We start from the raw sequence: 9,677 nt of genomic DNA, 5'->3' as shown, positions 1-9,677 counted from the left end.
ATCTTTAAAGTATGGCCAATATCTCTCATCTTCATGAATTTTTTTTTTTTAATATCCTTAAATTCCCTATCAGTGGGGTTGATAATGTTAATCGCCATTCATGAAACAGACATTAATACATTATTAAAATGCCTACTAATAGTCTCTCCCGAATGTTGAAATCTTTCTTGTACCATTCTATTCTCAAACCCATGACCTAATGTAATCAAGAAAATTCCTACCATTTCTTCGATATTTATGTTTAGAGTACCAGTTAAGTTATATCTTTCATTCAACTCTTTGCATAAAGCATGAAATACATATTTTTCCATCCTAAATTGTTGATGACATCTATCATGATGACCATTTAGAATCTCCATAACAAACTTATGACCTATATGTAAAGAGGTCCTACAAGGTTCCTTTACAATATATGTTGTGTAATATTTAGAAGCCACCATTAATTGGAATGCTATCACAAAGTCAATATCATCCTCTTTTTCTTCTTCACCATTATCAGCATTGCTCATGTAATGTTCAGTATCGTGACCATTATTCTTCATGTCTGTAATAAGATAAAAATATCCCACTTAAAAAAAAAAAAAACAAATAATAAAGTTGCAATGCTTAAGAATAAGCATCACTAAAATAATATTGTCAAAATTCACCCAAAAAATATAATACAAAAATCAATTCTCGACAACCTTTAAAATAGTTCATTACAAATAATTCAGAAAATAGTAATTGTTAATGAATCCCTAAAATGACATCACAATAGTCAATATTGACTTCATTTATTTTTCATTCGTTTAATAAAATCAATCTGAAACGTTGAGTCTTTTAGGGCAATAAACATTTTCTCTATGCGATTTCGAAAGGAGTACCTCACTTGCATCCCTAAAAATCTCAGTCATTTTCTATCTCAGCTAACTCTCGTGCAACAGCCATAACCTCGTCAATGCTACGACCAGGTTTATCGGATGATGATGTTGTAATCGGATGACGTGTGAAATGTTGATCAAATATTTGAATTCCTTTTTTCCTTTTCCTATCTTGGACTGCAGGACTGACATGTTTATTTTCTTTCATCTGAGTGTCTAAATTACTCTGAATATCACCAGGTTCGTCATCTGAATCATCAATCTCTTCTAACTCTAACAATACATCATTATATTGATCAAATCTTATTGCATCTTCAAAACCCAATCTAGAGGATGGTGCCCAAGTGTAATATCCGTTCATTCTTTCTTCTTCTTTACGAGCCTTGATCCACATGTCAAACTTCGGTGTATGTGCTGAGCCTTGCTCTACGTGTCGAGAGTCAGTCTATCTGACTAGCCTCGATCAACATGTTGAATCTTATCCTACGTGTTGTATCTCGATGGCGTGTTCTGAAAGTTATTATGCGAATTTCAAAGTAAGATAGATATTTTAAAGTTTATGGATATTTTAATATTATGAAAATATCTATAGAAAATATCTATAGAAAATATCTATGGAAGATATTTTCAAAAAATATCTATAGAAGATATTTTCAGTATTATTAGATAAGCTTGTTTTAATGTAGAACAATTATAATATTTTAATGAGCTCTGAAAATATTATAATTGTGGATAATATCTTATATTAGATATTTTAGTTGTTTTAAAATATTAAGAGATTTAACTTTACGTTGAAAACTCTTATTTAAATTAAATGGTTTTATCCTCTTTGAGTGATTAATGATACATTATCATTTTAGATAATGATGAAGAAATATTATTTTATAAACTTTAGTTTATAAAATAATATTCTATCTTAATTCCTCTCAGTGTTTTGTTTAAGTGTTTTATGCACTTTGATTAATTAATGATACTTTATCATTTTAGATAATGATGAAGAAAATATTATTTTATAAACCTTAGTTTATAAAATAATATTCTATCTTAATTCCTCTCAGTGTTTTGTTTAAGTGTTTTATGCACTTTGATTAATTAATGATACTTTATCATTTTATATAATGATGAAGAAAATATTATTTTATAAACCTTAGTTTATAAAATAATATTCTATCTTAATTTCTCTTAGTGTTTTATTAAAATGTTTTATTTAAAATAAAATACTTACGCGTTTTCAGATCAGTGTTTTAATTCATCGTTAGATCCTTTTGAGGATCCTGAAGCGTAGGATTGAAGATAAATACCCAAACCTCTATCTTTTCTTCCTCACTTTTTCTCTTTTTCTTTTTTTTTCTTTCTCTCTTTTCTCTCTCCCTCGTGCATGTCCAGCCGATCACTGTGCATGGACTTCCTCCATGCCCGTTCGGTCCAAGCTTCCAGCCGACGACACCTCCGGCCACTGTGCCTCACCTCCCACACCGGCGTGATCCTCTCTCACCGGCGACCACAACTGCACCGGTGGTGTGTTTTTCCAGCCACCGAGTCTCTCTCTTTTCTCCTTCAAAGAAATGGGTCTTTAACCCTTTTTCACCTCTTTGGACCACCATACACGGTTGAAACGGCCACCAAGCACCACCAATGGAACCACCATGTCAAGGGCTTCCTCCCCATGTCCTTCTTTCTCCCTAACTCTCACTCTTTCTCCAATGGGTCTTCACACACACACGTTCGGTTGCACCACCATCCACGGCCACCCATGGTGTTTCACCACCACCACCTTGTTCCTCTCATCACCACGAACTTCCCCAAGAAATTTCATGGCCAACGGAGCTATGTAGAGCTCTCACTCTCCCTCACTCTCCAAGGCCAAAAATGACTTCAAACGGCCGATCCGCCGCCGTGAGCCACCGTATGGCCACCACCTCGCCACCACAGCTCCACCACATGTTCCTCTACCTTTCCCTAGCTTCCCATGAAGTTCTATGGTCTTCCACCACCTCAAGCAAACACCCACCATTCGGATTTACTGTTCACAGCATGATGCCGTCGTGCTCCGCCACCCTTGACCACCACGAGGCCACCATGAGCCTTCCAAGGCCACGCCTAGCTTTTCTCAAGCTCAAACTACCACTTTATGTGGTGGACAGCCACCATACGCAGTGTTACCGTCACGTACGCTCCTCCGACGCTTAATCGTGACGCGCAGCGAGCGACGCACGGGTTAGCCCGTCGATGGTATAACCTTCTTTCTCTAGTTATTTATGTTTAAAGTAGTTGATTGGTTGGATCGTAGACTGTGTAGTTAGTATTTGTGGAGTTCGCTGCGTAGTTGTGAAGCGAAGTGTAGTTGTGAAGTGTTGGGCTTGATTGTGTAGCATTGTGGATTATGTTGTGAAGTATAGGGGTGAGCATCGGCCGGTCCGGACCGGCAAAACCGACCAGACCGGCACTGTTTGGACCGGACCAGACCGGACCGAATTGGGTCCGGTCCCATTTTTAAGGGACAGAAAAGATTCGGTCCGGTCCCGGTCCGGGAGTTTTTCACCCCGGACCGGACCGAATAGAAATAAAAAATAAATAAATATTATTTATATATATTATTTATATAATAATATTAGCATATTACTAATATATATAATAGTATACTATATGTATATATATTAAATATATTACAATATAATTATATAAATATTAAAAAAAATGTCATTAAATATTAGCATATTATATAAATATATAGTTATCACTATTACTATTATTACATATAGTTATTAGTTATAGTATAGTTATTATTACATATATTTATTAGTTATAGTATTATTACTAATAAACTAATAGTATTAACATATTACTAATATATATATATAATACTATATGTATATATATTAAATATATTATAATATAATTACATAAATATTAAAAAAATGTCATTAGATTAAAAAAAAAAAAAAAGTCAACCTTAGACCGAATGGACCGACCGGACCGGACCGGACCGAACTCACCCCTAGTGAAGTATGGGCGTGAGATGGATGCCACAGATGTGATACGGCGTGTAGTGTGAAGAGAGTATGCGTGAAGCGTACTCTGTGTAATGCAGCGACGCGTCGTGTGATGTGTGCTGTAGTGATGTGTGGCGTAGAAGAAAGGGAGTGCACATGGAGTGTACTCCGTGTTGTATGGCGATGCACCGTGTGATGTACATCGTGATGATGAGTGTTGTAACGAAAGGAGTACGCGTGGCGCGTACTCCGTGTCGCGTAGCGATGCACCGTGAGGCGTGTATCGTAGTGATGTTGTCATAGTGTGGATGGAAGAGAGTTCACGTGAGTGTACTCTATACGAGGTCGTGATACACTGGATGTCGTGTCACGAAGGGTTGGATGACGTAGCAGAGAAGTGTGGAGTGTATGGTCTAGTGTCGGGAACTGTGTAACAGTGTCCCGAAATAGTGGTGATGTGGTTGTAGTCCAAGGTCATGGGTATTGCCTTGTGGTTGACTATGGCTAAGGGTATATGGAAGTGGTGAAAAGGTATCAGAGAGTGCAGCAGAAGCACAATGGGCCCGTATTGTAACTCGAGATTCTGTCTTAAGCTGCATAATGTGACAGAGGCACATTTGTGGATGCAGTCCTCTTGTCAAGTGGCGGGAACTGTGTAACAGTGTCCCAAAGCAGTAGTGATGTGTCCTGTAGTCCAAGGTAACGGGTATTGCCTTGAGACTGACTTGTGACTAAGAGTATAAGGAAGTGATGGAGAAGTATCAGAGCGTGCAGCGGAAGCATGATGGGTATCGTGATGTGACTCGGGATTTATCTCGAATTACGTGACGTGACAGAGGTGCATTTATGGATGCAATCCTCTCTCATTAAGTGTTGGGATGAACTTATAAAGAGTCGGGAAGTAGGAAAAGTCCTATCGACCGGGTCTTAACAAGTTGGTATTGGAGTTTGGAGCTTGTTTATACAAGCAGGCGTTTATTGGAATTATAAGTTGCTCTTAGGTGATAAAAGAGGATGAGATACATGTGTCTCTGGCAAGATAAGTGTATCAGACAGATTTATCATATGTAATGAGTAATCTGTCCTGATCATGGTTACATGGTATATTAGCCAGAGAATTGGCTGACTTCATGTAGCCTGAATGGATGGAAATAAGGATGTAGTGTGGGCTAGGATACGTGAAAGTAGTGAAGAGTATATAGTTTAAGGTTGGGACGCATGACTCTATATGTCAGAATCATGCGTTGGATTGTGTAAATAGAAGAACGAGACAGAAATCTTAGTGTCTTAACCTAAGGTGAATCACAGAGGTTCACTTTAAGGAATAAGACCCCGAAAGTTTTAGCATAGTAAATAGTACGTAAGAGCCCAGGGATGGATAGAGAATGTTTCAAACAAAGCATAGTTCTATTTTTTCTAGAATAGTTACTTATGCATTAGATAGATGATGACATAAAGTTATGTGTATGCATGTAGGTTGCCATCTGACACGCACATGAATGGACTGCATGAATTGAGTATGGCATGAAGTCCAGGTAAGTGTTACGTTCATACTCTTATAAAGTTTTCTCTATAAAAATGAAGAATAAGACGAAAGCTTTTTCTGTAAAAAGGAAAAAAAATAAAACGTAAGTTTTCAAGTATAAGTACGTAACGACCTTCCTTGGCAGCCTTTTTTTATGCACCCAAATTATGTACGTGTATGCATGTGAATGGATGCTATAAGTAGTACGTATTGTATGTATATTGATGAAAGGAAACGAAATGAAGCTTTAAAAGACGTTATAACTGTTAAGGACTGTAAGGATTGATAAAGAGAGAAAACCATCTTTTCTAAAATAAAATAACTCTTTTTAAAATAACTTTAATGGAAAAGAAAGAAAATCAGTTTTCCTCTTAAAGAAACTTCTCTTAAAGCAACTTTTATGAAAGTAAAGAAAAATTATGCTTTAAACGATACGAATGAAAAGGAAAGGACTGTAAAGAAATGAACGGATTGAATGTATGATGTATGAAAATACGTAATGGCCACATGGACTGGACTGGAAATGATATCAAAGAAATGGGCAGATTGCAATACCGGGTAAGTAGTACTGGTAGTGCACCCAGTGCTGCACCCTGACTGAATGGATTCCCAACCCGCGGCTACGGGCGGAATCAGGTCCAAAAGATCGCTAACCCCAGCGCACGGGACGTAACAGTGTGCAACGGCCACATGAAAGCGATAAGAATGAACGAATGCATGTTAAGAATGGATGCATGTATGTATGTATGAATGAATGGACCGAATGCATGAATGTACGTAAGTAAGAAAAGATTATGTATGTATGCATGCATACATAATCTTTTCTTAATGAACGTATGTATGCATGAATGTACGTAGAAATATAAATGCATGAAAAGATTCTTTAAGTAACGAAGGCAGCGATGCGTGGGGATCTGTTTTAAAGAAGAAATCATGTTTTAAATAAAAAACCCCACCTCGAAACGTTTTCAAACGAAAAGAAAGACGTATGCATGCTACGTAAGATATGTATGTATGGAATGATAACTGCATGACTGAAAAACTATGTTATTATATTTTGACTGTATGAAGTAATACTTACGAGTCATCGACTCATTTTAGTTTTTATGTGTGCCCTCCCAGGCATAAGATGAGCATGACAGGTCAGAACAGGCACAGCCCAAGGGGAAGAGCACGAAGGCCTAGGCAAGATGTTTCACATTAAAAGCTTTAATTATGTAATGTAATGTTTTCCGCTGAAAGTTTTAATAAAGAAAAAAAATGAGATTTTATTTATAACATGGAGTCTTTTGTATCCTGGTATGTACGGAAAAGAGAATTGAAAAGGAATCGTAATTCCCGTCGGTTTTTATCAAAATCGATATGAAAAAGGACCCACCACAAGGACGGGCGTTACACCAAGCTCCCTCACCAGTTTCAGTTATACCCCTAAACATTATATCCAACTTGGAAATATGAGCTAAACCTGCATTTCGAAACTTAGCTGCTTCTGGAATTTCCTGTATGTGCAATGTAATCAATTTTAATAAATATTAATTGATTATACAAAAAAAAATAGGTGAAAACATAGTACCTGTAATTTTTTTGCCCACCACTCATATGTAGCATCAACAGTCTTCTTCACCGGATCCCATCCAAGGCCAGTTTCTTTTCCAACTAATTTCGTTTAAATGTTCCAATCCTTTTTTAAACTATCCCACTTGTTCTTAAGTTGTTTGTAGTTAAATTCTTTACCAATTTTCTCGCTAAACTTATTAACCACATTTTTCCACCCCACCTTATTAAAATGGGTCCATGGACGGTTACCAGCATAAATCCTACTAACGCATATGTCTACATAATCCTCTAGCATTTTATCTGTCCAAATTAATCTAGTTGTCTAGCTATCTTGCATTTGTGTAGCAGCAACAACATTATTTTGATTTTTGTTAGGCATGTTTGTTATATGCTGAAAAGTATAGAAGTAAGTTTACAAATTTGATACAACAAAGGTTTTAATCTTTACATAATCATAATAGAAAATAAATCAAACGTAATTGCAAAGGAAACCCAACATTTATTAAAATAAACTATTGAAGAAATTGAAGAACTAGAAAGACATGGAAGTACAAAAGAATGAGCTGACAAGTGAGAATTTAAGTAATGCATAAGAAACTCAAAAGTCAACTATAATGAAAAATCCACAAGCACTCATGTTTCCTTAGCACTCATGTTTCCTGAGCACCTCTATTAATGTCTTGCTAGGCGTGATTGAAACAAAAGGTTTTAATATATATTATTAGATCTCTCGAGTAGAATCATCATAATTAATTGCCCAATTAAATTTCACATTACAACAACATAAAAAGTTGATTTGACATGCTTTGTTCACTACTTCTTGTAGAATGTGAATCATCCTCAACTAAAATGACTCTTCCATTTTTTTTTCACTGCTTTGTTCACTACTTCAGGTAATTATCTACCTGAGTGATTATTGTGCTGCTATTTTTTTTTTCTTTGTATTTTTGGTACTGATAAGCCACCATTGATTGGATTCTTTATTCATGAGTTGAAATGAGCATGGTTAACTTAAATATATTTCATACTTGTACTTGCTAGCAACCAATAGGATCTCTCTATTTCAGATGATATTGTAATCTAATGACTGCATATTCTATTATATCATCATTTTTAGGCAATTATGAAATGCTAATGCGCCAAAACTGGAGAAGGCAATATTGTACGAAAAAGAAATAGTATTAGTTTAGTTACTAGTTTAGACTTGGGAGAAATTATGACCTATCCTCTGTTTGTATTCTGCCTCTATCCTTAACTAGTTTAGTTAATAGGTTCTATGCTTATACTAGAAATTAAAGATACAAAATCATAAGAGACTCGACTAGCTAAAAAGAGGAGTTCACCTTCTCAATGCATAAAAAAACATATTCTCAATACAAAAAATACATACTCTCAACACAAATAAATGATATATTATCAATACAAAACAGAAAATCTTAATACAAGTCTTCTAAAAAATAACAAATAAATGAAAAATAATATCAATTACATCATACCTAAAGTCCAACTAACCCTTCCAGTGATGATGCCCAATGCGAATGGAAGATTAGAACTCAACTTTCACAAATAGCAGTACCACCAAATGCATTCACACTCCACACCACACACATTGAGAAGCATAGAGATAGTGGCCTGTGGGTGTTATAAATAACTAGCGTACGAGGAGAGACAGTGTTTTAGTAGGATGGAAATTGATTAGAATCTATCTGGTAGTTTTGGATGTTCCTAGGGAGGTTGTACTAATAAGGAAACTAGATTATAGAGTGATAAGTGTGTTGTAAAAATCAAATTTGAAAAGAATACTACAAAATCGGATTAGTAGGAGACTTTTCCTGAGTTGTTGAGTGAAGGAATATAAAAATCAATCTTCAAATAAGATAAGATTTTCTTGGTTTGAATTATTGGATATCTCGTAATTGAGAGCTAATTTCTCAAAGGTATTATAATAGGTTCTTGCTGGACTCTCTCTCTACGTTCAAAAATCTGAAAGAAGAAATTATGAAAAAAAAATCACAAAAGATTAGTTAGAAATTACCATACTTTCAAAACACCAAAGGAGGAGAAGCTCCTGAAGATGCTACAGGAATATACCCTGTATCCGGTGAAAGAACAAAAAAGAAAAAAAAAACAGCATATATTAATGATAAATAACTAGCTATCAGAACAAAGGTAGATATCATAAATAACAATGGTGAATTTGAAGGCAGTGATGGGTAGATTTATTTGGGTTTTCTAAGCTATTGAAGGGGGTAGAAAAATCTGGGTTGTATGCAGGTAGATAAGGGAGCTACATGCTCTGCATCTAAACACACCATTAAAGGGAGGAGAGAGAAACGGGAGAGAGTTACGGAATGAAAAGGTTAAAACATGTAATTACTAAAAATTATAGAAATATTTTGGTCTTTTGACATTATTATACCACCTTTTTCAGTATGATGCAAAGTACGTTGGTAGAAAAGTATCAAAATGATGCTTTTTCTTCAACTTAGTTTTTAACTTATTGGGACCTAAAAAGTACTTTTATATAGGATATCCAAACATTTGATATTTATTATTAAAGTACTTTAATGATATTTAAGCACTTTTCAAGCCTCTTACCGCAACCCCAAACATGCCCTTAATTGTTACATGAGCTTTTCTTATTTTTCCCTTAACTTTTCTTTTTTTTGTTAAATTCGTCACATTGTTATTTTCTGATTCCCTCTTATCTCGAATCTCTCTCTTACTTTCTAATGTCTGCCT

At 35.4% G+C, this 9,677-nt stretch overlaps 1 long non-coding RNA gene across 1 annotated transcript; it reads right to left on the bottom strand.

The window, feature by feature from the left end:
• Positions 1-251: 251 nt before the first annotated feature.
• LOC122298408 lies at positions 252-9,371 on the bottom strand. The gene is made up of 2 exons (XR_006239408.1): positions 6,952-9,371; positions 252-544 (listed from the first exon to the last, which is right to left on the bottom strand). It is a non-coding gene; the product is annotated as an uncharacterized LOC122298408 (long non-coding RNA).
• Between the last annotated feature and the right edge of the window lie 306 nt (positions 9,372-9,677).

The sequence above is a fragment of the Carya illinoinensis genome, chromosome 16 (genome assembly GCF_018687715.1).
Source record: "Carya illinoinensis cultivar Pawnee chromosome 16, C.illinoinensisPawnee_v1, whole genome shotgun sequence".
Classification (NCBI taxonomy): Eukaryota; Viridiplantae; Streptophyta; class Magnoliopsida; order Fagales; family Juglandaceae; genus Carya; species Carya illinoinensis.
This window is presented reverse-complemented; position numbering and strand designations above follow the sequence as displayed.